Below are 17,159 nucleotides of genomic sequence, written 5' to 3'. Positions count from 1 at the left end.
ATTGGGTGTATTTGTGGGAGGAGGCGGGCTTAGCACCCTCGTAGGCCGCCATCTTGCACTGGAACCTCCTTACCCCATTTTATTTGCGTGTGTTGCTGCGGCCCTTCCTTTTCGCTTTTCTCCAGTCACCGCCGCCATCTTGAACTGGAACCTCCTTGCCCCATTTTATTTGAGGTTTTTGGTAGCGGAGCTGATGTGTGTGTGTGTATTCTCACGTGAGCACCGTGTGTTGCTCAGGCCCTTGCTTTTCTCCATCTTGCCATCCTGCACTGGAACCTCTTTACCCCATTTTATTTGCGGCGTTTTTGGTAGTGGAACTGGGTGTGTGTGTGTGTGTGTGTGTGTGTGCGCTCACGTGAGCGCCTTGTGTTGCTCAGGCCCTTGTATTTCTCCGGCCACTACCACGTGGATGAGGGGAGGCTGGCAAACAGGTTAAAGGGCCATCCACAGGCCAGGACAACATAGTGCTCCAGAGAATTCGCATTGATCATTTTTACTTCATCTTGACCACAGTCAGTTCACACCTTTGCAAGCCCAGATGAGGAGCCCAGCTCAGGTTGCAGATTTTCTGGGGAGCGGTGCTGAAGAGGCTCTGAGGAAATTCTGAAGTTAAGCCATATTTGGCACATTCACTGTGTCAGCCAAAACAGGGTTCAGTGAGAAGAATTATGGGCATATTGCCCTCAGTGGCACGTTACATTTGTGACATAAAAAAATGTGCTTCATTTCAGTTAGTGAAATTAGAAAAAAAAAAAAAAAGCCAGCAGCATGTTAAAGATACCCACAAAACCTCAACTTGACTGAAAATTTGAAGAAATAATGATAACAATAGTAACAGCAAAAGAAACACTTAGCATTTGGGGGCTGTTTCCCACAAGCTCTGTACTCTGCTTAAGTTCTTTGCGGCATTATCTTGGTAACTCCTCATAACACCCTTATGAAATTGAAACTACCATTATCCTCATTTTATTGGAGGAAACTGCACTAAACGAAATGTCCGACAGGGTCTCCTGCCTGTTGCGTCAAAACAGTCAACCTGGGACTCCCTTTGTCATGCAAAAGTAGGACAGTTTAGGAGTTTAATGATCAAGATGCTCTCTTTCCTCAAAATGTCACCAATTACTCATCTCTTGATTAAATATTAAGCTTGTATGGTCTTGGTTCCTTAATTCTGCCCCCAAATTGTTAGGCCAGAAAAAAATAAATGAATAAAAGAGATTTTTGTTATAGTTAAATATTTGCAGAGAGGTGAACTCACACTGTGGCAAGGTCAGCTCTAAGGGAATACAAATAAGATTAGGGAAAAATATATAAGCTTTTAGACCTTAGACTTTATTACAGGATGTTTTAGGAACATCCTGTTGTGTGGCATACATCGCATCCACATTAATGCATTAAAAAAAAAAAAATCTCTGAACCCTACTTTGGCCTAAAATTACCCAGACAACAGGGGCAGAACTCTGTTGGGTTTTCATTTTATGTTTTACAATTATTTCTTACTATTTTAAGTTGGATTTAGATAAACATCTGCATTTCAGCTTATTTGCCTTTCAGATAAAACCTAAAATAAAAAAAAGGGGGGTTCTTAAGGAAAGATTCAGGTTATTTTTAGCAATAAAGGAGAAAATGTTTTGTGATTCTATTTTTAAACAACATTTTCAAAAGTTTTCTTAAAGCTCCAGTGGTTAGGACAGTGCTAAAGGCAAAAATGTTGCTTAAGAAAACACTTCAGAACATGTTAGAAAAGTTAAAGCCCAAGCTAAACCCCCTGAGAGCAAGAAAAGTGCTCACATGGTATGGTGTCCTTTGAATCTCTTAAGATTATTTTCTAAATGAGACTATGGGAACAAAATGAAATTATATTTTCTTTCCAGCTAGTTAAGCCTCCAATGGCTAGATGAAAAAAATGTTTTCTTTTTGGACAGTGATGACTTTCTAGTCAGTCTATTCCCAAAACAAATACACCAAAACCCTGCTTTGTGCACAGAGTAAAATGAAATAGGAATAGAGGTCATTCAAATGGTGTAAGTATCACTCTAATTGCCATTTTGCAGGTAACCCTCACTTGGTGGACTAGGTGGATTTTGGTCTTGTTCTTTATTACCTCTAACTATCATTTATGAAACTGAATTCCATTGAAGCCCTTACTTGTATAATGCAGTACAGGAATCAAGGAAGCTGATCTCAAGAATGGATCTTAAGTCTAAAGAGCCAATTAGCAAATAGGATTTCTAAGCAATTAATAATGTAGTAAGAGTGGTTGTATGACCCAAACTGGCTTAATAGGACTATCCGACTGAAGGGCATTGCTCTTACTTCTTGACTGTGAGAGAGGTTTCTCTCTCTTCTGCCGGACAAGAATAAGGAAGTATGTGGCCCCCCTTGCCACTGGCAACCTTAAAGTCTGAGAGAAATCCTTGGTTGAGTAATTTTGATGCCCAAGATGGGAGGATGGAGGGACAGAAAGATCCTGAATTTTTGACCACACCACTTAAACCTGCCTTCCTATGGACTGTCTCTCATGTAAAATGTAATTTTATTTATTTCTTAATGCAGTTTGAAATGGGATTTACTCTTACCCGTAGCCCAAAGCATCCTAATACACAGGCTGAAAACACTTAGTGAGAAAGAGTAATCAGATCTTTAGGATGCTGAACGTGAATTACTATAGCTTGCTTTTCTGATCACCTTTCCTCTGTTAATAGGCTTAGTTATTGGCTTCCCCTCCACCCCCACTAGCTAATCACTCCTGAAAATCCTTTAATTCTCTACTTACCATTCTGAAGTTGAAGATGTGAAGTATGAGAGAGGACTGACCCTAGGCAGTTTAGATTACTTGTGTTAATGAGTGATGTTACTGATAAGAAAGTATTAATCAAGAGAATAGTCAAGAGGCAGAGAAGAATCTTGGGACTCACTGTTTTAGTTTTGGTAAATCCTGAGTTTCTACTACTTTTCCTTGGAAGTTACAATATTCCACAGTAGTGAGGTGTAATAGAAAAAATTGACAAGAGGGGCATCTGGGTGGCTCAGTGGCTTAAGTTCCGACTCTTGATTTCGGCTCAGGTCATCATCTCATGGTTCATGAGTTTGAGTCCCAAGTCAGGCTCTGTGCTGACAGTGTGGAGCCTGCTTGGGATTCTCTCTCTCCGTTTCTCTCTGCCCCTCCCTCTGCTTGCACTCTCTCTCTCAAAAATAAATAAATAAACATTAAAAAAAGAAAAATTCGATAGCCTATATCACCATACTTATTCTAGTCTAGAAAATCACTTATATGAAACAAACTATTGTATAGTATTGATTAGTAAGTTTAAAATTCTCCATGTACCTTAGACTTCAGGCTGATGGATATCACATTAAAAGGGGAAGTATAAAGAACATCATCCAAACCTCTTCCACTTCATCTCACAACCTTACAAAACATTTGGCATGCTCAGATAGAGCTGGGTTGAACTGCATATTTCATTGCCAGGCAATATTCATGAAGATTCTATTCCATGCATTGACTGCCACTTAAGGAATGAAACAGGACTACATAATCAGTTGAATTAAATTCAATCTATTTTGTACAGCTATGTTCAAGGTTATAACAAGGTATGTAGAATCTGGTATTAAACTTCCTATAGAACCTTAAGAAACATTGCCAGGGTGAGAGTTTAAGGGAAAAATTATTTTCCTTACTGAAAATTACACAAGAATGTTCCACAGACTGTTTTGTAGATTCAGTGTGATGTGCTACTGTGGGTGGATTATAAACCAAAAAGATAATCAAGGTTTATCATACTAGTCTACACAAAAGAGAGAAAATATGCAGCCACAGTTTTCAGCCTGAACACATAAATAAAAACTGTAAACAATTCTAAGTCTTTCTTGGTGTAGAGTAACCAGGCAAAAGTCAACTTTTAGATAAGAAGACATCCTAAATAATAATAATAATAACAATAAAACCCTCAAGTATTGTATTAGGAGACCTGCCAGTTACAGGGTTTGTAACTCTATTTCAGATATTTGGCCAAAGTCACCAAGGTTGTCCTAGGGATATCACTCTTCTGTTGGATGTATCCCTTTGGCCTGGACAGTCTGGAAGGCTTGCACTGACTTTCTTGTGTTGTGAACAAAGGAAATCTGATTATAAGTAACGAAAACAAACATCCAACATGAATAATGTAAAAACATATAAAGGTAGTCTGGAATAATGTGTTCTTGCTGTATGTCAAAAACAGTGCTAGGCCTTAGTGGTAAAATAAGTCCCAGAGACTTTGTTTTCCAGGTGCTTACATGTGATTTTATTGGTGAGGCCTAGATTATCATGCAGAGACTTTTGGACAGATGTGTTTACAGTTGCACTGAGATTAAGGCCTGTTATACAGTCATGTAGTGAGAAATCTAAGCCAAAAGCAGGACAGGTGAATGAAGGTCAGAGGAAGCTTCTTGGAGAAATAGACTTTTCCCTAAAGATCCAGTGAGATTTGGTTTGGCCAGGTGAAGATGGATGGGGATACCAGAGGTAAGCAACCAGAATAGCTCTTCCGGTGCACACCAGCTCAATATTAGTACTGAGTTCGGGTGTCAGCCATTTAGCAAAGGTAGGTCCTAATCTGTTCCATGACTGAAGACTCAATCCTGACAGAACACCTATCTGTTCATTAAATACGTTTCTAAAATGGTAGTTTCGAGCAGTCCTATTTAATATTAAATACATATTGGAACTGACCTGACATCAAACCATGGTGTTATCTATGGCACCCAACACAATGCCTTGTACAAAAGTGTTCATTAAATGCTTCAATTGATTTGAAATCCCCTCACCTAAACCTTAATTTCAGCTGTCTTCTTGGGGGTAAAGTGACTTCTTGCTGAATGTATTTCTACTGGTCAATATATATAAGGCTTTATGCTGTACAGCAAACTCTTTGGTAATATTGTAAGGGTTGCTACTGTGAATGTATTCAGAGTTGTATTATCAAGAATAAAACTCTAATAAGCTTTTGGTAGTGAACGGTTTTAGATGTGTGGTTGTTTCTCAGCTGGGGTGGAAAGTCAAAAGCCAAGCCTAAAAAATAAATAGAGACTCTACAAATCATAATGTAACCTGAAATTAAAGGATAATTTCTATATTCATGTAAGATGCAACTATGGAGAGAAGACAAAACATAGTCAACTCTGGATGTCCTATTCATTATCTACAAAGCTGGTATTATTGGCCTACCATTAATAGACCATGCATCAAATGATGCTGTCTTCCTTTACTTTGTTTTTAAGTTCTGGTTTCATGCTCAGGGGTTCTATTACTATCTCAACATTGTAAATAGAGATTTACCTAATTGTTGGTTAGTAAAGTTACAGTTTTATTTTGTACTCCTGAATCTTTAGTCCATATAAGATTTATGTGCTTTAGAGTATGAAGAAAGAAATCAATTTCCCCCAAATTGCTAGTGCATGTTTGTCTGGTCATCCACTGTCTCTCTTTCCTGCACTGGACACGGGAGGCCTTCAGTAAATATTACAGAAGGAATAAATAAATGAAAGATGAATCTGAACCTCCCAATACTCTTGCTAGGCCCTTTGGGACAAGCATTAAGTGATTGCAAGATTGACTCAACATGAATAGCCAGGCCTAAAACTAAAAGGCTTTCGTGAGGCTGGTATCTGCTGCTTTGGGCCAATGTTAATTGATCATTAATTGTTATGCAAATATACTGATACATTCATTGAGGGATGAAAAGGAAAGATGTGTTTTCTTATTTTCTTTCTAGTAGTATTTCTGAATCCTGAGAAATGTGTACGTTACATATACTGTATATATTGTATATACTTACACTTTTGACATTATTTTTGGATTTGAGATACATACATTTGAATCTATATCTGTCCATTATCTTTTTGAGTGCATACATATTAAGCATAAAAGGCATAAGAGTTCAGCAGTCAAGAGTATGGGCCATCAAACTTATCTCTGACAGGTACAGTTGACTGTTGAACAACATGGGTTTGAATTGTGCGGGTCCACTTATATGTGGATTTTTTTGATACTGTACAGCACTGTAATTGTATTTTCTTTATAATTTTCTTAATAACATTTTCTTTTCTCTAGCTTACTTTATTGCAAGAATACAGTACATAATACATACAACATACAAAATATGTGTTATTGACTGTTTATGTTATTAGGTCAACAGTAGACTATTAGTTAAGTTTTGGGGGACTTGAAAGCTATACACAGATTTTCAGCTATATGGAGGATGGTGCCCCTAACTTTTGTGTTATTTAAGGGTCAACTCTACTAGCTGTGTGACGTTGGGCAAATTGCTTAACTGCTCTGTTTTCTAGTCTTGTCTTAAAATCAGGAGCATTGACAGAATTTACTTCAGAGCATTGTTATGAACATTACATTCCTATAAGACATTTAGAACAGTGCCTTGAGTATTGTAAGTGCTCTCTAAGTGTTAGTTTTTATTGTTATCCTACTCAGTTTTCCCAGTCATCTTTCTTATTTTTGTATTTCATGATATTTTTAAAAGAATATGTAGGGTTATTTGAATGGGAGGTGAAAAAAGTCACTCAGCAAAAAAGCAATTGCTTTATTTATCATAGAACATGTATAGTAATATACATGGATATTAAAACTGTAAAAGAAAAAATCTCAAAACAATGTTTAGTTTATGCTTGGATTCTTAAAAAGAAAATACATTGAAAATGTAAACTCAGAGGTACTTCCTGTTTCCAAACATAAATTAAGAATTAAAAAATCAAAATGACAGACTTCTTGCTAATCTGCTTAGGAAGGCATAAATTGTTAATCAGGCTCCAGGCAACATTGTTTCATACCAAGTTTAATAAAAAGTCTGCCTGAAGGAAGAAGAGGTCTGGTGGCCCGATTTTGAAGCTGGGCAGCTCTATTTTCATGCTTAGTCCCTCTAGCTCTCAGGACACCATGGATAGGGTTTCCTTTGAAATCAGCTCCTTTTAAAGGAGTCAGAATTATTAAAAATGATTAGCGTGGGATAGAAAAGTTAGATTTTTTTCACTGCTGTGAATGGACTTGAAAAGGAAGTAAATTGGGAAAATATTTATTGAAGAGAATCTTGTAGCTTGTATGAGAATTTTACCTAGTAAGCATTTATTGAGCCCTCACTATGTGCTTATATTTGCTAGTGATGCTTTCACCTTAAAACTGTGATCTGGAGATGGAGAAGTGATATTTTAAAATTGTTTCTCCTTTCTCCTCAACCTGGATTTATTTATTCCATAAGCCATCTTATATGTGGATCAGGTGTGCTTTTGCCGTGCAGGGAATCAAGTAAGGAGTTTTCTAAAAGTCTTGGCATTGTTTTTAGGAGTACTTGTCATTCAGGTAAAAACTAAATTGGAAAGTATTTGACAAGCAGGGCATCTTTTGAGCAGTTGGAGCCTCATGGCTGTTTCTTTGGATTGCTGAGTTTAACACTCAGCCTAAATTGCTCTCCTTGCTTTAAAGTCTTTCTTAATAACATTATGGATATTAGTGTATATTTCTCAGTTACAAAGCAAGGCGAAGTTTGGCTCTTGCTTTCTGTGATTAGTTTCTCTAACCAGACATGATGAAAAGATTGTCATATAGATAAAAAAGTAAAAAAAATAAGCCTTTTAAAAATCCATTTTAATTTAGTGACAAATTGGGAAGCAAACATATGCTCTATAAATGTTCAGAACATTCAGGGTGCAAAGCAAACTTCTTGTTCTTAAGAGCCCAATTAATCCAGCATAGGGTTTCAAATATTTCTCCTCTCTCTGTCCACTGTATAAAAATCTTTGACTACATTACATTAAACTCAGTCACTTTAGAGCATTTTGCTCTATGTAGCTTTTGCCTTCATATTTTCAATAAAGTTACCGTCTTATTTAGCATTCTGTTTGGTGAGAAAGTGGTTATTCACCTGATCACCAGACATCTTGCAGTGTCCCTCCCTCTATTGTGGTCATTTCTTTAATTTGATTCCAGTGTTTTTTAGAACACAAAATATACACACATTTAAATTCAATGGGAACGTTTTTAAGAAAAACAAACCATGGTGCTATTTGGAAAGATATTTTGGAGTGTGGCATCTGAGAATTAAAAGCAAACTTGAGGAATAAAAGGAAGTATCATGAGACAAAATTTTTAAATATGAGATCTGTATTTGGCATGCCTGCACTTATTTCAAAGGCAATTTACCTGCAGGTAAATATACTTTCTCTGAATTCAGAACTTATTGCAGAGTTAGTACTTTCTGGATCTGGAGGTTTGGGACCACTCCTCTTGATGATACCAATCAGTAAGTGACCCCTTGATTCTGCTGTCTTAGTTAGGACTTGCCCCAAATATTTTCTTTTTGGTAAAAAGACAGATAGGAGTCAGGAAGAGAGTGAAATTGTGGCACTGATATTTATCACAAGGCCTCCAACATGGAATTAATTTATGAAACACTGACAAAAATCTCAACTAGATACTTTTTAAACAAGTAGTTTAATATGAGAATAATTGTTGGGAGATATAGTAGCTTGACTTGGTTCCAATTAGGATTCAGTAGTAATATTCCAGTCTTGGTGGATTTTATCATTTTACATTGGTGATTACTTAGTCTGACCACACCATTTTGATCTGTGTTAAACTAGAACCTGTTGCTAAGGAGAGCTTAGAATATTTTAGCTGAATGTGAAATTGAGCAGTTTCAAACATTTTGTAAAATGGATGATAGTAGATTAATGAAACTCTCTTTTTTTAATCCTGCAAAAGAGGTTTAAGCTTTGCAGCTAAAAATATGATAAGCTCATTTTCATGACTGAAATCTACACTATAAGCTAGAAGGCAATTGCTTTTCGAAATAAAAATGCAAACCTTAAAATACAATGCAGCATCTTAGAAAATTTGTATTTGTCCACAATTATGTAAAGTTCACTTTTATGGAAAAAAAAGATACCTCTTTTATAATGTGAATGGTTCAGTTGAGCTGGGTTTTCATTAAGTCATCAAGTTAGATGTAAATTTAAAACTTTGTTTTCTGCTGAAGAATCCACTATGTAATCAAGTGGGCAAATTCATTGTTGATGACACATTCTGGCCAAGAGCTTGGCAAAGCATGCCTTTGGAGGACTTGTTAATATAGTCAAAGACTGTATTAGTATTCCAAACATTTGTATTAATCTCTATAAGGTTTAATTAAGGGATCCAAGGATACCTTTTGATTGAATGACTTTTGTTTAGTTTGTCTTTTTGGCTATTTGACTCTTAAATATCATTATAATTCCCCTTTACTTTTTATTCATCCAAATAAGGAAGAGAAGTAGGTCAATCATTTTTCAACATGATGTTATTCATTATCTAACCCAGTCTCCTCAGACTTTTGGATTTTATGGAACATTAACGGTTTCTTTTTTTTTAAGGAGGTAGGGTTGACTTTGGGTTGCTTGCCAGATTTTAATTTTGATAAGGGTAAAAAACAACATAATCTATCCATACACTTTTGTGAAAGAATTGACATGTTAACTCTAAAGAAGGGGGAAGGTCACTGAGATTTATGAAAAACCCAATAGGTTGTCATAATTTTTTATATCCAATCACTGACCAATAATTTTTTTTTCCAAAGATGGACACTTTGGATAGCCTGGGGAATCACTGACTTAGATAAAGCTCACTCAAAACAACTATCAGGCCATTACAATAAAATAAAAACCTAAATTTTATAATGTGTCCCCCAAATAGTGGTCAAAAGTTCGAAGGAAAGTTTTAATTCTTCTTTACATTGGGAACTTTACAAAATGGTACAAACACATGAAATTTCTAAAGCCTAAATCCTCATTTTATCTGTAAGTTTCCATGTCTGCTCCTTCACAGCATATTTATAAGTAACAATTTATAGATTTAAAGTTCCTCTTCAGTTTTTAATGCCATAATTAAGTGGAGATGATAAAAAGCAACACTGCCCAACAGCTAGAAGTTACAGAAAGGAGAGATAGAGAAAACTCACTAACCTCCCTGGTCATCAAGTATCTCAAATGTAAATGATGGATATTGGGTAAAGTCATTTCTAAGCTCCAGTGTCTCACATTCTCTGATTTTACTTGTAATTATCACATTGTCCATGAAAGCTGGATTAACTACATGACTTTTTGAATACTGGCAATAGAAAGAATAAGGTTTAATGAAAATGGCTCATCAATATCAACCATATATAATATTACTATATAGCTAATAGTATGTCTTCCTTCCCCACCCCCAACTTTTTTTTTTTTTTTTTTTGGTGTGAAATTTTACTGGGGAGAGAAATCATTCAGAACAAATATTGAACTATGATGGTAATTAAATAACAAAATTGTGGTCATCAAAGAAGAAAAACATTATTTTTACTCATCATATAAGGAGGGGAAATACTATGACCTCACTCAACTCTACCCATAGTCCTAAATACTATGTACAGTGTGAGAATATCCAATGCACTGAGAAAGGACTCATGCTTTCAAAGAGTGCTGCACAGGTGGGATGCCCCTGTCAAGGAAATGAATAGTTGTCATTTTTAGCTTCCTTCCTCAAATACTCCTCCAACATGAGGCTATCTCTGAAGGTAAGAGATCATTTATTCTCTTATAAAAAGTACCATTACACTCAAATGGCTCACACGACACTTTTTACTACAATTATAAGCTGTAATGCATGCTTGCAAGTAGTTTTTCAAAAATGAGTAACCTGCAAGAATTTTTCCCAGCCTTAAAATCTGCATTGCTTTGGTCAAAATAATCAAATCATTCCCATGCCCTCTGCTGTTATGTATTTCTCAGAGAGTCAGACTTGAAATTCTAAGATAGCACAAGTGTTAGTAAACAGCACATTCATTAAGTGCTTAGCTCAAGCAGAAATTCCCTGGAAATTCAAACCAAAAAAGGGCCAAATAAAAAAGATATAAGTATAGCATTTTCCTTTTTACTTGGTGTATTATCATTACTATACAGAATACATGTAAAATGCTTAGAACAGCATGTAACATGTAGAAAAGCTCAGTAAAGTTTTATTATCATTTACTTTATCGTTAATTTTTTAATGTATAAAAAATCTGAGCCTAATGGTTAGTGTTTTTTTTAATCTTGGCTGTTATATATACATATATATGTATATAAATATATACATGTATATGTGTGTGTGTGTGTGTGTGTATACACACACACACACACACACACACTAACAGGCATGCGTAGGGGTGGAGAAGACTGTCTTGCTAGTTCAGTCTTTCATCATGCTTTCCCACATATAGAATTGAAATGGGTGACTTATATTTGAGGTGTCTCACTATTATATATTTTGGTTTGCATGTGCTAGAAGATCACACAGTAGATCTATTTAGTTTGCAGAACAATAAAGATAATAGATGTAGAAGAGTCACTATTCTTCAAAGCAGTAAGAAAACCTCTTTCTTTGATTCTCCTGAGATTTTAGACCACTTTTTAAAAAACGTATTTCTTTGGTTATTTTATGATCCATGCAGGATCATTTCCTTTAGATAGTGATTTTTTTAAAGGATCATTTTCAAATTTACATTCCATTGTAGAGAAGTGTAGTGTTTATAAACATGTTAATGATGTTGTGTTTATAAGATTGTATTTAATAGTAGCAATATTTATAAAGTAGAAAATGCACAGTGTAAAAACAGCAATTTTGATTCTATTTCTATTCTTATGTTTCCCTTTTATGTAAAAATTCATCTCTTCATTTCTTTTCCTTTGCTTATACACCTCCTCAATTTATTTTTCTCTTGTTGCTTTCCATTCCTATAACTTATTGAGTCTCCTAAACATCTTTTGGGCAGATGTACCAATTTAGGAAATTATAGAAAGAAAAAGCACAGTGATTTCAAGTGATGAAATATGAAGACAAATTATTCCCGGTGGTGGCTAGCTTTATATTTCTCATATTCATAAGATACTCTCTTCTACAAGATAGCACTGCATATGGTAGGAGAAGCTTGGGACCCATGCTGCCCATTTATACTGCACATCAAGTTTAATAGTACCATTCTGGCTTTAATTAAACTCTTCCTCTCGTAAATCGCAGCAAGATGATCTGATTAATACAGGAAATAAGCACCTAACAGTGTTAGTATAAAGGTATTAAACAGATGAAACAAGGTAAAATAACCTCTAATCTGTGGGGATGAGGGACACAGCGCCCTCTGCATATGTGTCTAGTTTACATTTATGCGTGTGTGCTCAGAGCCTTCTTTCTTCAGTGAGTTATCTTTGTTGGAAGAGTTAAAAATTTCCTGGGTAGTACAGTCTTAAACAACTAGATACTGGTTGTATCTGGTCCCCTCTGACCCAGCCATTTTGGCTCAAAGAGCTTTTAGTCCATTTTACTTTTGTAGTAAATGAAGGTGCACCACCTTTTTGAATAGTTATTTGTATGAATTTCCCCCTCTTCTCTTCCTACTTTGTAAGTGATGGCGTTACAAAGACTGTATACACTTGGCTCTACATCTAATTAGGGATAACCTGCAGTTTCTCATATGACTGCTTTGAAAAAGGGAGCATTCCTTAGGAATAGCACTTTTAAAATGTAGGCCAGTTAATCTTCATAAGAGGAAAGCTTAAACAAAAATATTAGATCTAGGGAAGTGCCCCAACCTCATCTGTCTTCAAAGTAAAATAAAAATCCCAATGGAGAACAAAAAGAGAAATAAAAGACTGAGGAGGAAAAAAAAAACCAACCCAAGCCCTACATTTCTATATTTCTTCTCTAATATTATCGGAACAGTGTCACAACTGGGTGTGCTCTCTCTCTCTCTGTGTGAGAGTTTTACTTTTTTTCTTTTAGCAATTTCCCTATTAGCATGATGTTCTTGAGTCTTTGTATTTAGAATCATTATTCAGAAAAAAAAATTTGTACCAGAGAATGTTTGATTATCTACATTTTCACCTTTTTGTGAAGCAAATAAGGTGAGCTCAGTAGACACTAGCTAGCTGAAACACTATTAAAAAATGCAATTCAGACTGAGTCACTGTTCGTTATTTTTATAAGCGAGACCCTAATTCTGATCAACCCCAAAGAATGGTTTGCCGTGACTAAGCAAGCAGCACAAGGCAACTGGCTTCTGCCGGATGTTATCTCATTTGGAACACATTTCAAACTTTAGAACAGATTTTTAAATTGGAAGTTGCAACCTGCAGACTGTCAGCAGAAGAAGCTGATTCACCCCTAGAGAACTTACTTTAAGTCCCAGGCAGACTTTTTTAAGGAGCAGGTTACCTAAAATGTGTTGTGATACATCAAAGAGAAAAATAAAAACACCTCACAAAATTAGGGTGATGTATGCATCCAGACAGCATTTGGACATTTAATATATGCTTATTTGAGTAGGGACTTTATATTATAAGCCTTTAGTTTAATATACTTGTGAATGTTTATGGATCTCTAAAAGGTTAATTAAATTTTTTTCAGCAAATATTTCTTTAGTGGTGGGGGTGCTTTTCATGGAAGTTTTGAGTCATAACTATAATGCCGTTATTATTGGGTAAATTTGAATGAAGGAAGTACAGTCTTGGCAAGGTCAGAAATAAGGAAAATCTTATATTGATGGTAGTGAATTCTTTATTAATTGGCTAATGCTTTTATTTGGAACCATAGAAAAGTTACTGAAAGTCTGCATGCCCAGCTCACTGTGCAAATACTCCTGAGTTCCTTAAATTAGAGGAACCACACACATGATAGCAATAATAATGATTTTGACCTGGCATAAATGTCAAGGTGGTACTTGGAGGACATTAACTCAACTATGGAGAAAAAGCTGTTATGCACTTATTACCTTAGATAACAAAATCCAGATGCAACTGAACTACAGGGAGAAATGCATGGAGTGACCCACTAGAGGTCCCTTCCAACTAAAAAAAGTTTCGATAGTTCAAAGGATGCAGCCTTGGTAAGTTGGCATTATGACTGCAAAGCAAGTAAGGGCCAGAAGGGGGGAACCACACATTTCACTTCCTAAGGAGGATATGTGGTTTTTATTAAAAATATTTGTCATATTTTATCATTTTTAAAAATCCCTATGTATATTATACATATGTGTGTATATACCATATATATTAGATATTCAAGAATTTGTTGTTCCAACTTATTGACACATTTGCCAGAATGAAGTGTCTTTTGATGTCCTGGAATTGTAGTTGTGCTTTCTAGAAATTTTCACTGTTTCAAGTTTCACTGTTTCACTGTTTCAAGTTTCTCACAAAATATTGTGAGAGACACTTTTTTCTTAAAAAATGAAGAGTGCCTTAAAGTGAGTTTTTACTTGCAGAGCTGATGGAAGTGGTGGGTGAAGGAGGTAAGGTACACATTTTCTGAGAGTAGGCTACTTGGTAGAAAATGACTTTGTTTCTATACATTATCTTTGCAAAGTTAGCATTAAGAAATATAATTGCAATAAATTGATGTAAAAGCCAGATAGTAAAGGGACTAAAAGTCCCTATAGAGGATCCAGTCTGTCACTTATAATGGCAGTAAAAGATAATTTTAGACAAGTACAGTAGAACTAAACCATTGCCATTTTCCTTCAGAACTGTGCTGCTGCCTCTCATGTTTTCCTGAAGAAATTTGTTACTTCCTCTGCTTCAGAAGTATGCCATGAACCATCAAAGTAGGTAGAAAAAGATCTGCCTTGTATTTCCTCCCAATACCTTTTTAATTAGAACAGACCAAAAACAAAAGGGGGTGAGATACAGTCCTATGCAATTGTATTTTCAAGTACATATTGGATTTCTTTTAAGTTTCTGAGTTCTGCATTGAAAATCTGGCCTCTGGTATAAACTTTGCCCTCTTCCTTTTGACATGATGAAGACATCTGCTTGATCATACCCCCCTTTCTTCACACAACTTGTTTTCCGGATCTCTAAAATAGCAAACACAGAGCCATGCAAGTGCTATTACACAAAGGATGATGCTCAAGCTAAACTGGAAGAAATTTTTTTTTTTTTTCTCCTAAAGTAGAGTCGTAAAGGCTTTCTTTTCAGGTAAAGGTATCAGCAAGAAAAGAAAAAAAAAAGAAAAGAAAAGCAATCCTTGGCTACTGTTTGTATAAGCATATTTGTTGTTCATTCTTAGAAGAGTTGTACATTTTCTAGGTATATCTCTGTGTTCCTTTAACGATACAGAGAAGAGTTTATTATCCCCTGGATAATAAACAATCAGAAAGCCCATATTTTGCATGTGCACCCCTCTAGAGCAGCCATACATCTACATACCAGCCACTCCAGCTATGTTTGAAGGAAAAAATCTCTTCTTTCCCACATTATGTGCTTCAGTAAGTGAAAGTGAAGATTGGCGGAGACAGGGGCTGACATACTTCTATAGTGTAAATATTATAATTAATATAGCTTTACCAAAAAAATGAAGGAGGGAGAGGGAAATGTGGGGCTATTCCAGATGATTAAACTTCTTGGTACTTGAATTTTCTCAGTAGTTAACTCAGGTGAACAGCCCTTTGGACTAACAAGGACCTGCATATAACTCCCCATAAAATATGGATTTTATTGCAGCAGTGAAAACACTTCTCAGCACCACGCTGACCTCTCCAGCAGCCTCCATCTCGAGATCTCCGATAACTCTTGGCAGAAGAATATTTAACTACAGAAGTAAACCCGGCTCTCAACTGCTGCAGTGCACAACACAGCAACATTCGCTCTTACTAAATTCCGGGGATTAACGCATTGGGGGCTCCACTTTTCCTGCATCGGACACCTACAACCCGGCATACTTGGTCTGCTCTCCAACCAGTCCGGGGGAGGCGTTATCCCCCAGATTTGTGCCTGGCCAGCCGTGGAAGAGCACCATCGAGCTGCGTCGTCCACATGACTTTTCCCTGGACAGTGTGCTCCATTTTCGGAGTCCAATGTTGGACTTTCCTTGCAACCCAAGCATTTCTTTCCCTATGTGAGCCGGCAGGCATTTCCCAGAACGTGCAAGCTAACAGTTTTCTTTGGCTCCTTCTCTGAGCCATACCATCTATTTAGCTTAAGTTTTCCTTATTGGGAGCATTCAGGAGTTTTCAAGCTACCTGATTTTCTGCTTTACCCCCCAGGCAAGAAATGTAACTCAGCCAAAGCAGTCCCCGCACAGACCCTTGTGATGTGGGCAGGTGGAAATAAATCAAGCCCCCAACGGTTCTGCGGGTCCTGCACGCACCAGCGCCCTTGGTAATTGACCAGCCAACTTTGCAAATGCCGGAGCTCTCCTGGCAGCCTCTGCCCGCGGAGAGGAAGGCAGCGAGTTCTTCCCGGCGGCCCGTTACTTACGCTCCCACCCAGCCCCAGGGTGGATCGGTCTTACCAGAAGGCGGAGGAGCGGCGCCCAGACTCCCCGGAAACCCGCGCCTGTCCTGGGCAGCGGCAGCAGCGCCGCCCGCGCAGCCGGACCCGCGCGCCTGCCCCGACCCGGGCTCGCAGGCTGAGCATCCCTCCCAACTCCGGCGTGCGGCACCCATCGGGCAGAGAGGACTCTCTCTCTGATTGGCTTCCATCAACGCTACAGAATTAAAAAAAAAAGAAAAGGCTTGCACCACCACCACCACCGCCAACAGAGACCGAACCCACCTCTGCTTGCCTTCCTGCGCCCGGGGAGACCCTGCGACCCGCCCAGTCTGCTCCTGCCTCCGCTGCTTCTGCAGTCGCGGGCTCTGCCTTTCTTGCTGCCGCGGCTGAAACTGCAGCTCTTGGGATGGGAAGGTTACGGGCTCCCGAGAGCTGGCTCTTGTGGGCACACACTGATTTGCAAGTGAATGAAGTGGGAGGGAGCAAAGAGAGGAGGACTTTGTTAGAGAGGCCCAGTGCCTGCCCCCGCCCGCCCCCTCCCCTTGACAGAATGACTCCCTGTGTTTGAAGTCCTGAGCAATTCGCTCCCGGTAACACTCCCTCAGCCCCAGGCTTTCCTTTCCTTTCCTTTCTTATTTTTGGGGGTTAAAACATACTCAGAACTTGTGTGACTCTGTCTGTTTCCTCCTTTATACTGCCAAAATGCACCTTGTGCTATTATCAGCTACGGTCGGATGTTCTTTTTTTCTTTTTTTACCGACCGAGCAATTATAATTCCCAGGGACACAGTACCTCATCGCTATCAGTTGGCCAGCTTCGTGTTATAGCATGCATAACATGCACACATATAA

General features: G+C 37.5%; 1 protein-coding gene across 3 annotated transcripts in view; it reads right to left on the bottom strand.

Moving 5' to 3' along the window:
* The window catches only part of CDH6 (cadherin 6), a 127,618-nt gene extending 110,833 nt beyond the window's left edge, over positions 1-16,785 (bottom strand). Inside the window, exon 1 of one of the 3 annotated variants that reach the window (XM_058716384.1) lies at positions 16,591-16,785. The gene's annotated coding sequence lies outside the window, so the exon portion shown is untranslated. Of the gene's footprint in view, positions 1-16,327; positions 16,480-16,590 lie in introns of those variants that run through there. The other 2 variants (XM_058716452.1, XM_058716390.1) reach the window with 2 other exon arrangements.
* Between the last annotated feature and the right edge of the window lie 374 nt (positions 16,786-17,159).

The sequence above is a fragment of the Neofelis nebulosa genome, chromosome 1 (genome assembly GCF_028018385.1).
Source record: "Neofelis nebulosa isolate mNeoNeb1 chromosome 1, mNeoNeb1.pri, whole genome shotgun sequence".
In the NCBI taxonomy this organism is placed as follows: domain Eukaryota; kingdom Metazoa; phylum Chordata; class Mammalia; order Carnivora; family Felidae; genus Neofelis; species Neofelis nebulosa.
Note: the sequence above shows the minus strand (reverse complement) of the source record. Positions and strands in the feature narration are given on the sequence as shown.